Source organism: Cyrtonyx montezumae, unplaced genomic scaffold (genome assembly GCF_038088225.1).
Source record: "Cyrtonyx montezumae isolate F1298 unplaced genomic scaffold, pur_monq_1.0 scaffold_15, whole genome shotgun sequence".
Lineage (NCBI taxonomy): Eukaryota > Metazoa > Chordata > Aves > Galliformes > Odontophoridae > Cyrtonyx > Cyrtonyx montezumae.
The window spans coordinates 5,146,956-5,165,534 of record NW_027071881.1 but is presented as its reverse complement, the minus strand read 5'-3'; positions in this window follow the sequence as shown (position 1 = coordinate 5,165,534).

Genomic DNA, 18,579 nt, shown 5'->3' with positions numbered 1-18,579 from the left:
AACGTGTGCTCTCCGGCAACCCCGGGACACGGCCAAAGCCAGGCACACTGCGGCAGGAGGGGAACAGCCCGGGCTGCGCTGTACAGGGCAGCAGAAAGCAGCAGTGGGGGGAGCTGCCCTGCTTGGCTCTGCTCCGTGGGGCAGGAGCCGAGCACACATCCAAGCCAGCCAAGAGGGATTTTGGAAAATTAATCAGTCCGATTGAAATGTGATTGATTGAGGATTGAAAGCTGCAATCCAGCAAGCCCTGGAAAATGTGATAGTCTAAAACCCTATTAATTTTTCATGTTCTATCTGCTTTTTTTATTTTTTTATTTTTTTTTATCCCTAGTGGAGGTGGCCTCATGCCAGGATGTTTGCATGTAAACACTTAGCTCGCTGCTGGCTCTCGGCAGAGCAGGATCTGCCCTTCACCCACTCCCCAGAAACACACCAGTGAGAAGCACACAGCTGGTGACCCCAAAGCTGGACGCAGGAGTTCTGCTCCTCATAAGACATAATGTGTCACAACAGAGGTGTCACACGCCTAAGCACTTTTTCTTCCTGCGTCCCCAGAGCAGCTCAGGACCACCGTGACTTCCAAATTGCTGGACCCCAGGCTGGGTGGCAGCTCCTCCTTGGCCCCAATGATCATCCCCAATGCTGGCAATAGATCACTTCTCGGAAAAGAAGGGTAGATTTGGTCTCCAAAAAGTGCTCAGTGCGAGCAAACATCTAATGCAGTGACAAAATATGGATATCTCACATAGAGTTCAGTGCAAGTGACTGTCCCTGGCCATGGTCATGGTCATGGTCATGGTCATGGCTATGGCTGTGGTTGTGGTTGTGGTTATGGTTATGGTTATGGTTATGGTTAGTAGCAATTTTGAGCTTCAGACCAAAGCAACATGTCAAGCATTCTGCCAGTGGACCGGCCATGGAACTGACAGTTGAAGTAAGCAATAGCTGCAAGTTGTGCTGTCAGTGTGAAAATATTTCCATTTTCAACAGATCTATTTTGAATTTTCATTCCAAAGTGAAAGCATCTCTATTTGTTAACATTTGTTGTTGGTCTGTTTTTTGGGAACTGTTTTTTTTTTTTTTTTTTTTTTTATAACAGTGACAACATTTCTCAAGTGGGAAAAAACAACATAGTTTAGTTTAAAAAAAGACCAATTCTCTGCCAGAAGCATCGATGGAAATGTTTCAAATAGGCCTCTGATGAAGTAATCTGAACATATGCCATCAGACCCAAGATCTGAACTCATCTAATAGCCCTTGTTGGACTGGTTTCCTGGTGAAATGAGGCTGTAAAATCACACCTTCTCTGTGTCTATTTGTCACCTTTCCACCCTGAAACTTTGGCACACCTGGGCAGATTTCAAGCACAGATGGGATGAAATCTTGGAGATAATTGGCTTGTGACAAAGTTCTCAAAAATCACAGCCCAGATTCAGTTCTATTGGCTTTTCTAACTGAAAAAAAAAAAAAAAGGTGATAAGTAGCAGGCTTTGGCTCTTAATAAGCACGAGACAATTCAAGGAGGACAAAAGGTTTTCAGTTTGGATTTTCTCCTGTGGGGCTGTGGGGCTGGTGTTCACAGCTACGCTACATCACACCACAATCTCCCCAGACCTCTTGTTGTTACCGGCGTTGTGATCGCGAGATAGATCCAACACAGCTGTGGCCTTAGGGCCCCCACGCATCCATCACTGTGCTGGGTCCCTTCAGCCTTTATTCGAGCTGTTTATTTATGCCCTGCTCTGCCCTGAGAGCCTTTCTGAAGTGTCTTCGCTATCTCCAGCAGCTCCTGTTAAATCTGGAAGACAAAGCGTTAGTTGTCTCTAGGAGGGTTTTTTATTTTTAATAAAACTTGCTTGTGCGCTTCCCCGAGGGACTTGTTGAAGTTGCAAAAGTCAAAGATAAAATGTTCTAGCTGCTGTTCCTGGAGAGTGATGCCGTGTTTTCTCATGAAACTCTTTTAATGAACATCTGTAAAGGTCAGAGACAGGACTGAGGCACGACCTGTGGTCTGAGTTCCTCTGAACCCTGGAGATGACGTCGGCTGCATCCAGGTTCATTCATTCCTGCCCTTCATCCAAAACAGTTTTTATTGGGCTGAAAGAAAATTTGAAAGGAAACAACTTCAATGTGGTAGGAAAAACAAAGCCTGCTTCCTTTCCCAGTTTATACTTCGTGGCTGTCCAGCAGCTCCCTGCCTCAGGACCTTCAGGTCCTTCGCATAGGCAAGTTCAGTCCCACCAAAAGGACAAGCTGACGGGGCCAAGGCTGGAAAAGCCACTCCTCTGCCAGGCAAGAGGCAAGTGTCTGCACCTACTGTGCTGCAAAACAACATCGTCTGCAGAGAGAAGCCCAGAGGCAGCTTAGCTCTTGGTTACTCATCAAGGCTAATGAGCTGATGCACACGCAGGGCTAACAAGGCTTTGCTTGGCGGGTCCCGGAGTGAGCAGCTGCTGGAGCTCTGCCCTGGGCATGGGAGGCAGGGAGATGCTCCCAGAGCAGGGATCCTCATCCACCCTTCTGACAGGGAGAAAATGCATTTCATCCTCATCAAATCCTTGGCAGAAAACACTGAGTCGATGCCAACAAGAAAAAATAATAATAATAATAAATAAAAGGAGGCACCAGTTTCTCTTGGATGGTTTGAATTGCCATTTTCTGGGCTGAAAGTTGATTTTGTATTATTTTTTAAACTCTTCTGCTACTGCATTTAAGCAACAACTCATTTAAATACCTTTCTACCATCATCCCTGAGCGCACACCATGGGCAGCAGGCTTGATATTGTATAGGCACAGGGCAATATGGGGACATGCCCCTGGGACAAGGACTGGCTGTGGCATCATGGGGATGCTGTGGCCAGGGACAGAGTGCTCTCCAGCTAAGGCTGACCCCTGCAAGATGATGGGATGTCCAGGACTTCATTTCTCCCCACAGATGCCCACCATCTTGTTGGCCAGTCCTCTGGGAGCCAGTCTGACCCCAAACTGATCATCCTTGGGCAGGGGGACTGGTAATGAGGAAAGTCACTGTAGAAAACAATACTTCACACACAGACATGAACGTAAGCCCAGTTCCATATATCTGTTGAAGGAAAGGTGCTGATAGGTTGGACGTGACCCACTCTGAACTTCACGCAGGCACCAGCCCTAAATTACAGCACTGCTGGGATTTCCCATTCAGCTCTAAGCAAGTTTGCCCTGATCCTAGGAGCCAGTGCAAAAGCTGGGCGGAGAAACGGCTTTCTTGGCACCCAGATCTCCTCTCTGATTATTATTCTGGTCATTCACCCTCTTTCTCTCTCAATCTTGAGGAAGGAGCAGTGATTTTCTGAGTTGGAATTTGGATGTATTCCCAGTTCCTTTTTTTTCCCCCTCCTGTTAATTAAAACTAATAAATCTGCTCAACAGAGTTTGCAGAGCAAGGGGACAAGGTACAGTTATCTTGACACAGCAAGGCCATCCTGCTCCTTCCCCCCTACCTTTTATTTATTTAATTTATTCATGTATTTATTCAGTGCTTGAGTCTGTTCCAGAAATATGTTGCTGATCTCAGTTTCTCGTCTCTGCTACGTGTGGGCTCCTTGCCTTTCTTTCCCAAGGAAGCAGTCCCACAGGAGCTGCAAATAATCAACAATTATCGTGGCATGCATCCCTCAGCATAATTACAGACAATCTGGAGCAACCTGGGGACAAAGGCAGTCTGTCTTACACAGAACCCACACGGTCTTGTGCTCCTTGCATGCTCTGTATGTTTCATGGTGTAAAAAGAGAGAGAAGCCTGGGTTTGGGGGTACGTGATGCTATCTGTACAGATTCTTGCCTTGGGATGCAGCAGGAAAAGCCAGCAAATGGGCTTAGCTGCACTGTGGGGTGTCCAATGGAGCTGTTCAAGGCTATGGATGGCTCTGGGCAGCCTGATCAGATGTGGGGCACCCAGCACACAGCAGGGGTTGGGATGGGATGGGCTGCAAGGTCCTTTCCAACCCAACCATTCCATGAGTCCATGATTCTGTACTGAGATGTCACACAACCTCAGGTTGCCTCAGAGTACATCCTGATGGACCCCGTGCTCTTCTCCAGGAGGACACGAGAGCCTCTCAGTCAGTGCCTGGCCCAAGATGACACAACGGACGTTTTCAGAGATGCTGCCCATGCCCAGCTCTGTGGCCGGGCCGTGCTGCCCATGGGTTGGGGGTTTGGATGGCTTTCACAGCCCTGGTGACCCTGCAGCCTCCTCCTCCTTGCCAAGAGGAAGGCCGCACTAGTTGCTATGGCAACCAGGCCTGCTGCTCCAGCCACCCAACTTTGGGGGCTAAATGGAGAAGGCCGTCAGAATGCCAATGTTCCGCCGTCCTTCCAAGCCCTCCCAATCAATACCTTATTAATTTTAAATAGCTGGATTTAGGCGAGGCGTGCGGAGGGATGGAGGAGTGGACCCCAGGCGGTGAGGAGGATGGGGAGAGGATTTAAGGGGAAAAACACGAGGCAGCAAAACAAGGCCGCAATCCACTTCTGGAAAAAGAAGTAATTGTTACCTTAGCAGTGAACCCTCCCGACTCAGTTTCCCAACTGAAATTTCCAATCCATGAAAAGCACTGATGTGTAGATTTTAAGAAGTTGATCGTTGCTTCTTGGAAACAAGTGGTGTTTGGAGAAAGCTGTTCGTACAGATACCCGCCATCCTTCTCTCTCTGGAAACAGCAGCTGTTGTGGGAGACAGCTGAAATGGCAAACACTGCTCTCCATCCATCACCCAGACACAAGGAGAGAAGAGCTACTTAAGTTAAAGGACAATGTTTGCATAAGAGCAGCTCGGCCACAAATCAATTCATGCTGGAAATTGGGAGAAGGCTTTCATCAGAGCAATGAGATCCTGGAAGAATGGGGCTGGGGCAAAGGAAATCCCCCTTCTTTAAGGAGCTGAGCAGGTGGGTTCATGATCGTTGCACATAATGGAGAGGACTTGAACTTGAGTGAAACAGGAAGATCTAATTCCACATTTCTGCTTCGTGCCAGAGGCCTCTGGGCAGCTCGAGCTCTACCTAATGATCTGTGCTGTATGGAAAGAAACTTAAAGAACATTCACTATTGAATTTCCATAGTCTTCCCCATCCTATTTGCATTTAAAACAAGCTTTCAGATGCTGTGCGTGGGACAAGACACATTTCTGCTCAATACCCATCCAATTTTCCCCATTGTGGATCCAGGCTGGCAGCATTGATTGCTGCAGATACAGATGGAGTTGTGTGAGAATCCGGTGTTTTCTTGCCCAGAGAAATCTTGCAGGGAAATAGCTGCAGCAGTACCAGGTGCTCTGGCTGAGCGAGCACGTGGCAGGGTGAGTTTGGTGTTTCTAGATCTCTGAGAAACAAAATTATGGAATCTGAGGGCTTGAGTCATTTCCCACCATCTCTGGTCCAACCATCGATGGTTATTCCAAAGAGAATTGAGTTCAAGTAGTTATTTCAAAGCACTACTCTCAACCTTTACAGCCTCGTTATTAAAATGCTTCTCTGTTTTTTTTTTTATAGAAGAAATTGATTTATATTTTAAAACAGGAAAAAAGTCAGCTTGAATTTCAAAAAAACCAAACACCAACCATCCCCTTTGAAAACGTCAGTGTCTGAAGAGGGAAAGCTATCGACAGGCTGTGCTGAGAAGGCAGAAGCCTCGCTCAGTTCTGCCCTTACTAAGCAGATCAGCTGTGAGTTGGTGTCTGACACAATTAACACTGGTGAGTGATACACACAAGAAGGGACAGAGAAATCCCTGCACCTGTAAGCAAAGAGGATGCCTCCACAGGGTCTGCTCCATCTCTGGATGCTCCTGGATCCGCTGTGACATTTCGGGGCCACTGAGCAACGCTCAGACACACGATGATGCAAACACAGAGGATGGGGCAGACACAACACCTGCTTTTGTAGAAGTAGAAGGAGGCAAATTAGTTTACCTCGAATTTCGAGAAGCATACCGAGAGCAAACAAAGAGCACCTGGAAGAACTCAGCAAAATGAGTAATAGCCAACATGAATTCGTAAAGCCCAAATTGGGTCAAACCAATCTAATTTTCTCCAGTGACAGGGTGGCAGGGCCGGTGCCAGAGGAAGAAGCAGAAGCTGTCATCTATCTTTATACTTCAGGAAGGCTTTTCAAGCTGTCTGCCATGACATTCTCATCAGTGTGCCGGGAAGTGGCTCCGTATTGCAGTTGGGCTGTACCTGGGGAGGGATTACCAATGGTGCACTGCCAGCAGGAGGGGATTCATCTGCCAGGGCTCTCTCTCGATCCGGTCAATTTGATATTCCAATTAAACTCGTGGGTGATGGACGAGGGGAGATGTTTGTTGGATGTTTATTAGATCTGCAGAGGGCTCACCCCAGGAAGGGCTCTTGGTGCTTGGGAGGGCACAAAACTGAATTCAGAGCCGTTTTGAGACCCAGTGATGGGAAACTGGAGGGAAGGCCTGAGCAATAGCATGAAGTGCTGAGATTCAGGGAGGCTCGGCAGTGAGCCGCTCGCACAAACACCAGATGGGCCGCAACGGGCTGGGCAGCAGCTCGGCAGAAAAAGATCCAGGGCTGCATCTGATGCGAAGCGGAACAGACTGGTGATAACAGCGATGGGCTGATGGCAGAGTGGCTTAGAAAGATCAGGAAGAGCTTTCTCTGGACGGAGGATGAAGCACAGAAGCTCTCTGGGGCCTTTTGTCCTCATTTGTGTTCGAGGGTTCGGGTCCAGCAAAGGCAATTTGTGCTGCCATTGGGTTTGGTTTAAACACACAGTTATTTCTGCCAGGAGGTTTCCGCTTTGCTTTGTTCTTCCAGCAAAACATCACTTCATTCCATGCCTGACACCGCCAGCCCGGCGCTTTTGATCTTTCCTGTAGAGCCAGGGATTAATATAGTTTCAACACCACTTTCAGAAAATCAGCAAATTGCATTTGTGTCTCAGCAGAGGCTGCAGGCTCGGAGCTGCTCTCTCCTCCGGGGTGATGTGGAGCGATGGAGCTGCGACCACAGAGCTGCCAGGAGGAGAAGATTCACGGCCTCTCAGCTCCGCTGACGGCTCTATCCCTCAGCAGCCCCTCCGTAAACGCGCACAGCCATAACCGTGCACGCACGGAAAGAGGCTGTTGCTAATAGATTGTACTGCTTGTTGCCACTCCGCTAAGAACGTCCTGCTAATTTTTTGTTTTCACTGAATTTTCCACTTGAAATATGAGAGTGGAAGCGAAGCCGTGAGCTGCATTGCTGAGAGGCAGAGCTGCGGGGATGGGAGCTCAGAGCTGGGATGGCTGCTTGGGGAGGGGGGGATGTTCCTGGCGGCGTTGCAGTGTTGGAAAAACAGAAAGGAAACACAGAACCACCCCAACCCAACGCGCAGTCCGAGCCGTAGAAATAGGGAATGATGAGGGGAGAGAACAACCATAACCAATCGTCACTGTTTTTAGCGGTGTGGTGGTAGAGCATCAAGATCGAAATGGTGAAGGCTGTTTGCATCACTCCTAAGCCAAACTTTTTGTCTCCCCGGTGCACCCTCCTATGAATGTACTTCATGCAAAGCCCTGCCCTGGGTGCTCAGCTCAGCCCCGCTGTGGACCCAGGTGGCAGAGCTGCACCCACCCGCGGGCAGCGCCCGGCACCGGGATTTTAAAGGTTATTGAGGAGAGATTGTGCAAATCCAGCCGTGGAGTGCAGAAAAAAGAAAGGCAAATGGTAACTGGGAGGCGTTTTGACGCTGGGCAGGAATACAAATCAGAAGGAGCTTTGCGGTACAGCTCTTGGCATGTTGTTGTCAAAATCCCCAAATCCTGCCATTTCCAATTGACCGAATTCTGTAGGAAACAGCAGCAGAGGCAGCTCCTGGCACTGGTGTTTGGGGGATGCTCGTGCTGCCCCTGCACCTGAAGCATCGCGAGGCTGTGGGGCAGCAGAACCAGGTAAGACAAGCACCGTTCTGCAGGCACCCCACACTGACCCACGGCACAGTGGGGCTGGAGATTGGGGTGTAGGGGACCTGGGGCCTGCTGCTGTGACAGGAGAAACCGAGCAGGGCCGTGCCCTGAAAAATGGGAAAGAGAAGGGGCCCTGCAGCCAGCTGCTGGCAGAGCTGTGGCCAGGATGGTGCTCATGCTGCTCTTTGGGGGAATGGCCTGAGAGTGCCCAAGCCCAAGAGCATGGGTGAGCGTGCATGGGGCCATGAAGGAGTGTGCACAAGGGGCTGCTGGTGGAGGAGTGAACGAGAAGCAGAGCCTGGAAGTGTTTAAACATGCAAACACACAAACCCTCTTAACAATCAGCGCAGATGGAAATATTGATGGTTGCATTAAAAGTAAATATATTTTTAATTAAATCATTTTCCCCTTCTCCATTCAAGGGGCGTGAAAGCACTCATAAAATTAAACTGCTGCATGAATTTCTCTCTCTAATGCCATGTCCCAGCTCCCTGCCTGCTCCCTGCCTTCCCAGCACCGCACCGCCCCACAGCACTGCTGGAATTTGGCTCCTTCACCCCCCGCACATGGCAGACCCCATGGAGTGAGCACTATGCTCCCCCCGTTCCCTCCTTCCCCTCAGCCCCAGCTCCAGTGTGGCTCTGATGGGCTCATTAATCAAAAGGCAATTAATTCCCCATCAAAGGGGCAAATAACAGATACAGACATTCAATAGCCGCCCCTTTTCCATGCTCGAGTGTTTCTCTGATTCCTGCAAACTGAAATAAAAAGGAGCCAAAGCAAAGAAACACCGAATGATTAAACGCTTCATTAGCAGCCTCCAAGGGGGGGTGAGGGCTTATCTACCTCTGTGGCCACAGAGACAAATAAGAGTTCGGAGCTGTCGACACAGTCGCCAGAAACGGGGCACGATCGAAGTGTTCACGAGCATGAAATGCTCTCCAGAACAGGGCTGATTCCCCCCAGAATGTGCACTGTGCCCTTTTTCCTTCTTTCCCTCCTTGGCCTCTGGGCTGTGAGCTGGGAAGCTGAGAGATGTCTGAGTTTGGATGTATAGAAATGTTAGTGTGCTCTCATAGCACTCATACCCTGACCAATCTGACGACCGACGTCTATAGGAGAATTAAGAGCAAACTATGATATTCCTTATTTAATCACTGGACTCGTAATAACAAGGCACATGATTCAAATGCTCAGTCGGTATCATTAATCATGGTTTGCAGAAGAAAACAATTTTATATTATTAAAGCAATTACCATGTAATCCTTCACGTTGGCAAAAATTCATTAATCTTTATTCATTCTTCAATCAGATCACATTATTTTTGCCTGTTCCACCTAACTCACCACTTCAAAGTGATGCAAAAATAAATAAATTAAGGGAAAAAAGTGACAAAAGAAACTTTTTCTAACACAGAACTCCAAGGCTGGGCAGGAATTACTTCCAAACACAATTAATGTGCAGGCACTGTGTCAACACACGAATGCCATCCTCCCCCCAGCATTTATTTGCTGCTTCTCTGTACCTCGGGCTGTTGTTCCCAAGGGCTCATGACCTGGAGCTGGGATTTTTCTGGGTTTTTTCTTTTCAGGTTGGATATTTGGAAGAATTTCTTCTCCCAATAGAGCAGTGATGCAGTGGCACAGCTGCCCAGGGAGGCGGGGCATTCCCCATCCCTGGAGGTGTTTGAGGAGGGGCAGACGTGGTTTGGTGGGCAGTACTGGTGGTGGATGGACAGTGGGACTAGATGATCTTAGAGGTCTTCTCCAACCTTAATAATTCTGTGATTCCCATTGAGTAAATGCCAGATTTGGTGCTCCAAAACAGAGGGATGCCCGCCCAAACCCAACCACGAGGACCTGGCTCCTGCAGCCAAGACTGAGCTCCCCCAGAAAATCAAAGCTGTGCAGGAAGCAGAGCACTGCCAATCTGGGTCAGGCTCTTATCTGCTGTCAAGCAAAAAAGAAATTGGTCTGACTTTTTTTATCTTCGGAGATGAGTGGAACTGCAGTGCTCATTATTAGAGTTATTTTACTTTAATAGTCAAAGAGGTTACCGGAGATCTTTTGATTTCATATCCATGAATTTATCTTGATAGTTTTTTCTCCATGGGGAAAAAAGGAGAAAAAAAAAAAAGCAGGTTGCTCCCAGGAGGCTGCAGATTCAGGCTCCTTAACACGCCATTTACAGACCGGGTGGCTAAGCCCTGCTTTGGTTGGTGAACAGGTTTTTCTCTCCAGGGAAACACGAATTTGTCTTCAAAACATCACTGCAAAGTAGGACAGTAATGTTAATGCTACTTTGCTGCCAAGAGAGCGTGAGTAGTTTGCCCAAGGTGGGTTAAGGAGCATGTGATGGATCAGGATAGGTCTCAGGCTCAATCCCATCGTTGGCTTGCTGGGGAGCCACATTTCCCCTAAAACTCACAGCAATGACGTATGCTCTCTGCCACTGGAGCTACACTTGGAGCTGGATCCTAAGAAGGACAGGGAGGAAGAGAAGGATGATGGCAGACACTGCCATGGTCAAACAGCCTCCAGCATCTCCAGGGCTCACTATGGGATCTATGAGTGCCATCCCTTTCTAGATACGGTATCTCCACCTCCTTTTGCCCCTTATCTCCACAGCTGTAAAACTGCCACGGCACTCCTCTCCAGGTTTGCACCCCTGTGGTCAGGCACTGGAGGAGGATGAGGAGAAAAAGCGGAAAGAGGAAGAGGTGGAGGAAGAAGAGAAGGAAGAGGAAGAGGTGGAGGAAGAGGAGGAAGAGGTGGAGGAAGAGGGTTATCAGAGTCCTCTCCCCATTGTTTTTCAGCCCCAGCTCCCCCCAGTGCACATTGGTAGGGCACCACAAGGCCAGTAAAATCCACAGGGTCTGACCCACATCCTCTCCACAATACGGTTTGGATTTACAATGCAGAAATAGCAGCTTCACTGGATGCAAGAGGCAGCTCAGCCTCAACACAAACAACAAAACTACAACAACAAAAAAAGAGCAATATTGTTTTCCTTTGGTGCACGTAACAGGTTGTCATGGGGAAGGCGTGTGGGCTTTCTTCTCTAAAGGAGCATCGCTGGTGACCTTTGGAGAGTGCTTGCTCAGAGCCAGCTGCTGCATCCAGCACGTCCCCAGGCTTTGTGCGTCCACAGCCTGGTGCCACTGTGGGAGAGATGCTGCTCAACCCCTCTTGCTTTAAACCCCTGCAGCTGCATGCTGCTCCCAGGGCCAGAAGATGCCCCTGCTGTGCCGTTCTCAAGAGCTGGGGAGCAATTGCAGAGTCACAGGGTCCCTGGAAGAATGTCCCATTTGGGGGGAAGTTTAACGAGCAGCTGGAACTGGTCCCAAATCATGGCTCCAGCACAGCTCCTGGATGCAGACCTGTAGCTGAGTTGGAGCACCACACCTGCAAGGCTGCGTCCCAGCACTGGTTCTGCAATGCCTAACAGATAAAGCACAGGATCACCAGCTGATGGTGCCTCCCCACTTTGGGCAATGCTTGTCCCCATTATTTCAAGGGTTTAAAACACTTATTCCTTCAATTTCCGGGAAAACTGACACTTGGCCTCCACCCAGTGCTGGGAGATGTGGGGATGGGAAATATGGTTGAGGCAGAGCAGCCAAAGGCTCATCTGCTTGGGGGTAGGGGAAAGTCACAGGGATTAGTGAACGCAGGCAAACCTCAGTGTGCAGATATCACAACAATTCGAGATGACTGAGCACAGAGCTGTCACGGGCAGGGAAATCGCCCCATTCCCCAGCAGCTTCCCCATGTGTCCCTCTGCAGAGCAGCCCCTCGCCTGTGGCTGGGACTGCAGGCACTGAAGATGGGCAACAAAACCCACCTGCAGCAAAAAGTGCTCTGAGCTGCCCTTCCCATCCAACCTTCCCTTGAAATCTTTGAAAACAGAGCCCTCTCTAGGCCATGCTCTGGGGCATCTCAGGAGGGAACAGGGACTGGTGCAGCCATCAGGCATGGGGCTGCAGTCGCATCTCCCACCCATTTTGCAGCCTTGGTTTAGTGCATCTGCGGTATGCTCTGGAAGCAGCTTAAAGAGATTTTGATAGCATTGCTGGGAGAAAATGAACCTGCTAATGCTGCTATTTGCTGCAAAAAAGATTCACGCCCAGAACACTTTCTCACAGCAATGATCATTTTTAGCTGCGAGAATGAATTAGCCTTCCACTGAAAAGCCATTTGCATGGGAAAGAGGTCAGCCAGGAGCACGCAAGCGATGATTTGGGGGTAAGGCCCCGTCCTAGCCCAGAGGCTTCACTCTCATTTTCTCTCTCCATTTCCAGCTATCTGCTGTGCCCTCCAAAGCCCTTTGCCTCCATGTTCCAGCCCAGCACAGGGAGCCCAGGGGCACTGTGTCCTACCCCACCTGCAGATCACCCGCACAGCTCTGGGCGAGGAGCGCGATCTGCCCTGCTCCTCCGCCAGGAGTTAATTGCAGGCAGAGTTTCAATAGGAAAGAGGCCAAAAAGATTACTACTCCGGGGGCTCTGGTTCTGGGTGCACCAGCTCATGTTTCATGAGGAGAGGAGCTGGTGTGGGAATAGAGCTCTGCCAGCATGGGGCTCGCAGCTCAGGGTATGGGGAAAGAACACATGGAGCTGTCTGGCAGCTGGAGGGGAGGGGATGCTTGTGCCAACCTGCACACCAGGGCACGAGGGAAGACATCCCTACTCCAAGGGTGGGCTCCCATGCAGCAGGGAGACCTCTGCCAGGGAGAGTTGGCATCAACTGTTCCATTGGCACGGCTGCCCAGGGCAGTGAGGCAGTGCCCGTCCCTGGAGCTGTTCCAGAGCCATGGGGATGTGGCAGTGAGGGACGTGGTCCGTGAGCACTACGAGTTGGGGTTGGATGTGGGGATCTGAGAGGTCTCTTCCGACTGGAATGGTTCTGTGATTCAGTGAGCAGCACCACGGCTCCAGGATGGGCACGACGGACAGCAGCTCTGTGTCGCTCCTCCGCCCGCCCCGCTGGGCGGTAAGCAAACTTTTCACAACCACACCATTTATTGGCTTCTCCAACTTCCTGCATTACTAATTATCTGAAGGAGATTGATAAACCCGCCAGTTGCCGCTCTGGTTACAGGTCACTTACCGCGGTAATAAGAAGTGCAGAAATCAATAGCCATAAATAGCGGTTGGGAATCAAATTCCCTGAACAGTACTTTAAGTAAGGAGAAGGTTTAATTATGCCGTTGCCTGGCTTACTTCTCCCTACAGAGCAGGACAGGGCTCCAAGTTTTCTGCTGGTCCTGTGCTTTGGGGGAGCCAAAGCGTTCAGTCTAGCGACTGGCTCAGCACTGCGTCCGTGTGGCAGCTCCCTCCCGTGGGATTCGAGGTGCTGGAGCTGAGGGCACGCACACAGGCAGCTCCTTCTGCTCTGCAGTTCCACCAGGAGGGGAAATGACTGCTGGATAGGTTAAACTGGGAAAGTGGCAGTGTCAGGTTTTATTATTGTTAGTGATAAACTGCTGGAGCAAGCCACGGAGCGAAGGCATTTGCATGCCTTGGAAATGACGCTTGTTTTTGCAAGTTGGTGAAGCGCAAGGCTTTGCCGTGTCCAGACAACCGCTTTGGAAGAGGTGTGAAGTTTTCCACAGGGTCACACTTCTCTGGGTATAAAAATCTGACAGCGGAGCCTTTTCTTGGGAAGTTTGAGAAGGAAACCCTCCTCAGCACCCTCTGCACCGCTCCTTCTTCCCTTGGTGCCACCTCCTCGGGGCCCCCCAAGCCCCTTTGATTCCCCTAAACCACACAGCAGAGCTGCCTTCGTCGCAGCACCCGCAGTACCGCTCCAGCTCTCTGGGTATAAATATGGTACAAGATAAATATTGTCACGCCACATTACTCCGGTCCTTCCTCACCAGTACACTCTGCAGACAGAGTTATGCATCTATTTATGTGTGTGTGTATATCTAATTATACTGTATAAACTGTATATACAGCTCTCTATTGTGTATATTTAATTTAAATGCCAGCTAATTGCCCTCAGTAAATATATATGGGGATTAACAGTATTGAAATTAAATTTATTGGTAATCCCCTCGAAAATAAACACACAAAATAAAATGAACTCATAAAATAAAAGCAGAGGGCACCGCAAATGTGCACGCTAGGCTCTCTTAGCCATACACGAGGGTTGGGCTTTGCTGTGCAAGAGGAGCAGGGTCCCCTACATCTTTCCCAAAGACAAAACCCTCTTTTTTTCCACCCTAAAAGAGGGGCTGCTTGGTGGCTGTCGTTTGGTGGAAAACCAGAGGTTCTGAGGAGGTGAGCTTCTGCTGGGTTTGGGTACAGCAAAAGGAGCTCCAGAGGGCCCAGAGCTGACACTGACAGTTGGGCTGTATGGAGAGTTCCCCATCTGATCCTCTTTTGTTTTGGCTTTGACAGCAAACCCCTGGCAGTGCTAAGATTTGCTGTTTAATGGTTTTGTGATGCTATCAGTGCTCTCAGGCCTCCCAGCTGTGGTGCTGCTAATTACATGAGTATGGCAATTTCTGCCCTGCTCCCTCCTGCCAGCAGCTGATGTGATGCTGTGAGGGGACAAGGGGCCTGCAGAAATTTCAGCCTGGTCCGGAACATGGACCTTTAACCCTGCCATAAATCCCCAGTTCTAGCATCATCTCTCTTAGCTTTTTGTTTTTGTTTTTTTTTTGGTTTTTTCCCCAGCAAGATGATGACGATGACTTCCATCCACCTGCCTCAGCTCATTAAGTTATTTAATCCCACGCCTCACCGGTCTGCAGGCTTCCTCGGGGGCTTTGCAGACTGCGCTGCTCCTGAGCCTGCCTAGAGCTGCCCCGCTGTGGGGCTGAACCCTCCCCACCACTGCCCAGGGATGGGAGCCAAGGGCATCCCATCGAATCACAGAACAGTTTGAGTTGGAAGGGACCCCCAGAGGCCACCTGGTCCCACTGGCTGCAATACACAGGGACACCCACAGCTCCATCAGTGCTCAGAGCCCTCCAGCCTGACCCTGGGGGTCTGCATGGAGGGGTACCCCCCCCCCTCTAGGCACCCTGTGCAGTGCCTCGCTGCCCTTATTGGAAAAAACTTTGTCTTTTCCATGTTGTGTTCCCTTCTCTGCTCACCACTTCCCCCTGCCAGTTGTCTCTTTTTTTTTTTTTTTTTTTTTTTTTCCAGCACAGCCCTCAGGGGAAGGCTGTGCTGAGTGTTGTGAGCCCGTCTGTTAGGTTCGTGTTCTGGCTGCTCTCCTGGTTAATTAACAGGAGCACGAGGCACAGGGAGGGCTCTGCAGACACACCTGCACATGGGGATGCCCACGTGCTCTGGTCTGGCTGCAGGACAGCTCTGGGGCTCCCCAGCTGTGCCTGAGATCAGTCCTGGGGTTGGAGCTGAAGGTGCTTCAAGGATGTCCAGATATGCACAGGCACCTGCAGAGGTGAAGGTTGGTGCCCTCTAAAAGCATCCTGCTCACCCACTCTGCTTCCACCACCCAATCCTTACTGGATCCATGTGGTCACCCAGTGATGAACCTACATTCATCCCCCTTGGACAACAGCAGCAGCTGATCTGGGGCTATTTCCTCCCATTTGAGCATCTCTCTGCACAGGGGAGGTGCCCCATTCATGCAGCACGTGGCCTCAAGCCATGGTGTGGGCTTGGATGTAGCTGTCCTCCTTCTCCTGACCACTCTCTCATTATGGACCGGTCAACACTGAGCACTCATGCCCAGAAGAAAGCCCACGTGCTGCCATACGGCCCTGTGCACCAGCAATCTGCCTCCTTCCAGCCTCCAGAACGAGCAGCAGGAAAGCCAATCCATCGTTCATGGAAACCTCCTCCCCCTTTAGACCAGAGCAACTTGCTTGGCACTGGAAAAAAAGCCCCACCACCCCTTGGATCTCTTAATTTGACAGAGCTGGGAACCAGCAGATGAATATCTTAAATAACTAATGGTGACTCAGAGGAGCATTAAACAAAGATAACATTGTCACTTCTTCTCTGTTCCTCTTTTGTTTCTCACTCTTCAGCTTTCCTGCTGGTTTATTATCTCCTCCGTTTTCCTTCTGATGATCTTGTTACTATGACAGGATGTATATTATCTTTGGCAGCCTCTTCCAAAAGTATGACCTGTTGTATCAACGCACGGCAGGAATAAACAAGGCGAACGCGTGCAGGGGAATAAAAGCACCCTGCGAAACACTGTGACTGCAAGGGAGGGCTGTTGGCAAGCTGGGGGGGTTAGTGGCTTTGGTGTGTTGTATGCCAGGGAAGCTCCAGGAGGGAGGGTTTCTCTCTTCCACCACTTCATCTCCAGTTGGGAGCTTCCAAAACAGAACCTCTGGACTGTTTCCTCAGCTTGTTGAGCATTGCTAAGTACTTCGTAAAGCTGAGACCCACAAAGCTTCATTTTACAGGAGCTAGAGTGACATGTGTGCCATGTTGCATGGGATCTGCAGCCTTAATAGTACCAGCAGGATCCTTTGGCATCACTAGCATTGCTCACCTTCAGAGGGTTGTTGGCTGTGGTCTGCGGTCAACAGCCCCCAAACATCACACAGAGCCACATCTCAGAGGGACTGTCCCATTTAAGGGTGGACATGACACTGAGTGACATGGCATATTGGGCATGGTGGTGATAAACTGATGGTTGGACAAGATGAGTGGTCTCTTCCAACCTTAATGATTCCAGGATTCTATGATTTACAACAAAATTAATGTAACTGTGAGGATGACACACTGCAGAAATGAACCACCTTCCTTTGATCTGAGCCAAGAAACCAAGTTCCCAAGGAACTCTGTGCAGTCCCATACTTGGGGTTGACCAAAATACATGTGACTGGCAACGCTTGGCACTGCAGAAACTTCTTGAAAGCTGAGCAATGTCTGGATAAAAGCCACAGGTCTGGTCTGTCTTTTCGTATAAGTCAGCAGAAAGCCTTGGGGAAGTAGGAAATCTCATTAGGAATTAGGTTGGGATCAAAATGACCTCCCAGGTGATTGTGACAGGCCAGGTCAGTCTAAGGGAAAATTGCTTGATGAACAGAGCCACCTCAGACTTCTTTGAAGATAAGCACCACATGAAATTTTGATATTACTAAGTATTTAACAGATCTAATTTACAAAGCAGCGTTGCTCCCAATTCCCAGAGTGCCAAAAATCCTGCAACCTATTTCTTTACAAGAATGACTTCTACTCATTCATGGCTTTTAATGCAGCAAGCTGTTTAACAGCTGCACAAAATGTTTTAGGACAGGAAAACTAAGCCCTACAGAAGTGCACCAGGCACTGCTATTCCTTCAGCAAGTCTGCAGAGTTATGTAGCTCTGATACAACATGAGGTACTGTGGTTTTTTTCACTCAGCCCTACGCATCAAGTCATCACAGAGATCCCTGTTCACTTGAGAGCTACCAACAGGACAGGCAACCTCTGCTCAGGGGAACTCAAACAGAGATAGCTCCAGCAGCAGAGGGAAGCCATGTGCTGTACACAGCCCCTTCTCTTTCTGGTCCAACACATCCCTTATGTGCACACGGCAACAGAGATGAGGGCATGCAAACTGGTCAGAGCTGGGCTCATTGTGACATCCGCTTAGAATCTGTGATGTCACAATGACACCAACCAACTTCTGCCAGTCTCCCTCCAAGGCAGAGTGGGTAGCAACCAGCTCATTTAGGAGGATTTTGAAGACATGAGCGGTCAGAAAGAACCTGAGATTTTGGTAAGTCTTCCAAGAACAGCAGATTTTTCAGTACACATTTCGGCACTTTGCCATTCCTTCTGGGCCCAGGGAAGCTGATGATACTTGAACAGAACCACTCCCACTGAAGCTTTTTTTCTCTAGCGTTTGTGGGTTTGTAGAAGATCTTGGGTTTGGGTCAGTACTGGCGGGCACCAGAAATAACTCACAGGCGTGCATGGTGCACGCTTTGCTGCAAACCAACCAGCAGCACTGAAATTCTCTGCAGCCCTCCTCTCCTGCTCCAAAGAGCTGATCAAATGCATCAGCCAGACGCCCTCCCACAGCTTTCCACCACAGCACAAACCTCACCCCCCGTTTTCTACCTGGAAATCTGTTTAAAAGCCAACGCTTTCTCAGTGAACTCAACTGGAAATAATTTGCCTCTTACCCTGACGAATCTCTTATCTGTGAAGGCTGCAAGCACCCACAAAGAGTTTACAGGAGTGCCTTGATCAGTCAAAGACATGCAGTTTCAGAAGCTTTCTCAACCCAGAGTCTCTGAATGGACTATGTGATAGAGCCAGTTGAAAGAAGGCAATAAGCATGTTTAACAAAAAATAATAAAAAACAAGCCAACCAAAAAGGACTTTTCTTTTCATACCAAATGCTTATGAAGAACTTCAAAAATGATTTCTGTGCCTGCTGGAACACTAGCAAGGAGATAAAAGAGACAAACCCTGCTCTTCCCTGTTGGATTTCATTTTGACCAAAGAGCAAGCTCTTTTTTCATGATTAATTCTCCCTATTCCCTCTGTTACCATAAGCTGTGGAAAGAGAAAATATAGAAGAACAAGGAAAAAAAATATCACTGCTTGTTTCACTTTGCTGGCTGTTTGGGGCTTGTATTTGCTTTGGAGGGAGAAGCAAACACCATACGCAGTGCAAGAACAAGACGACAATGGTGAG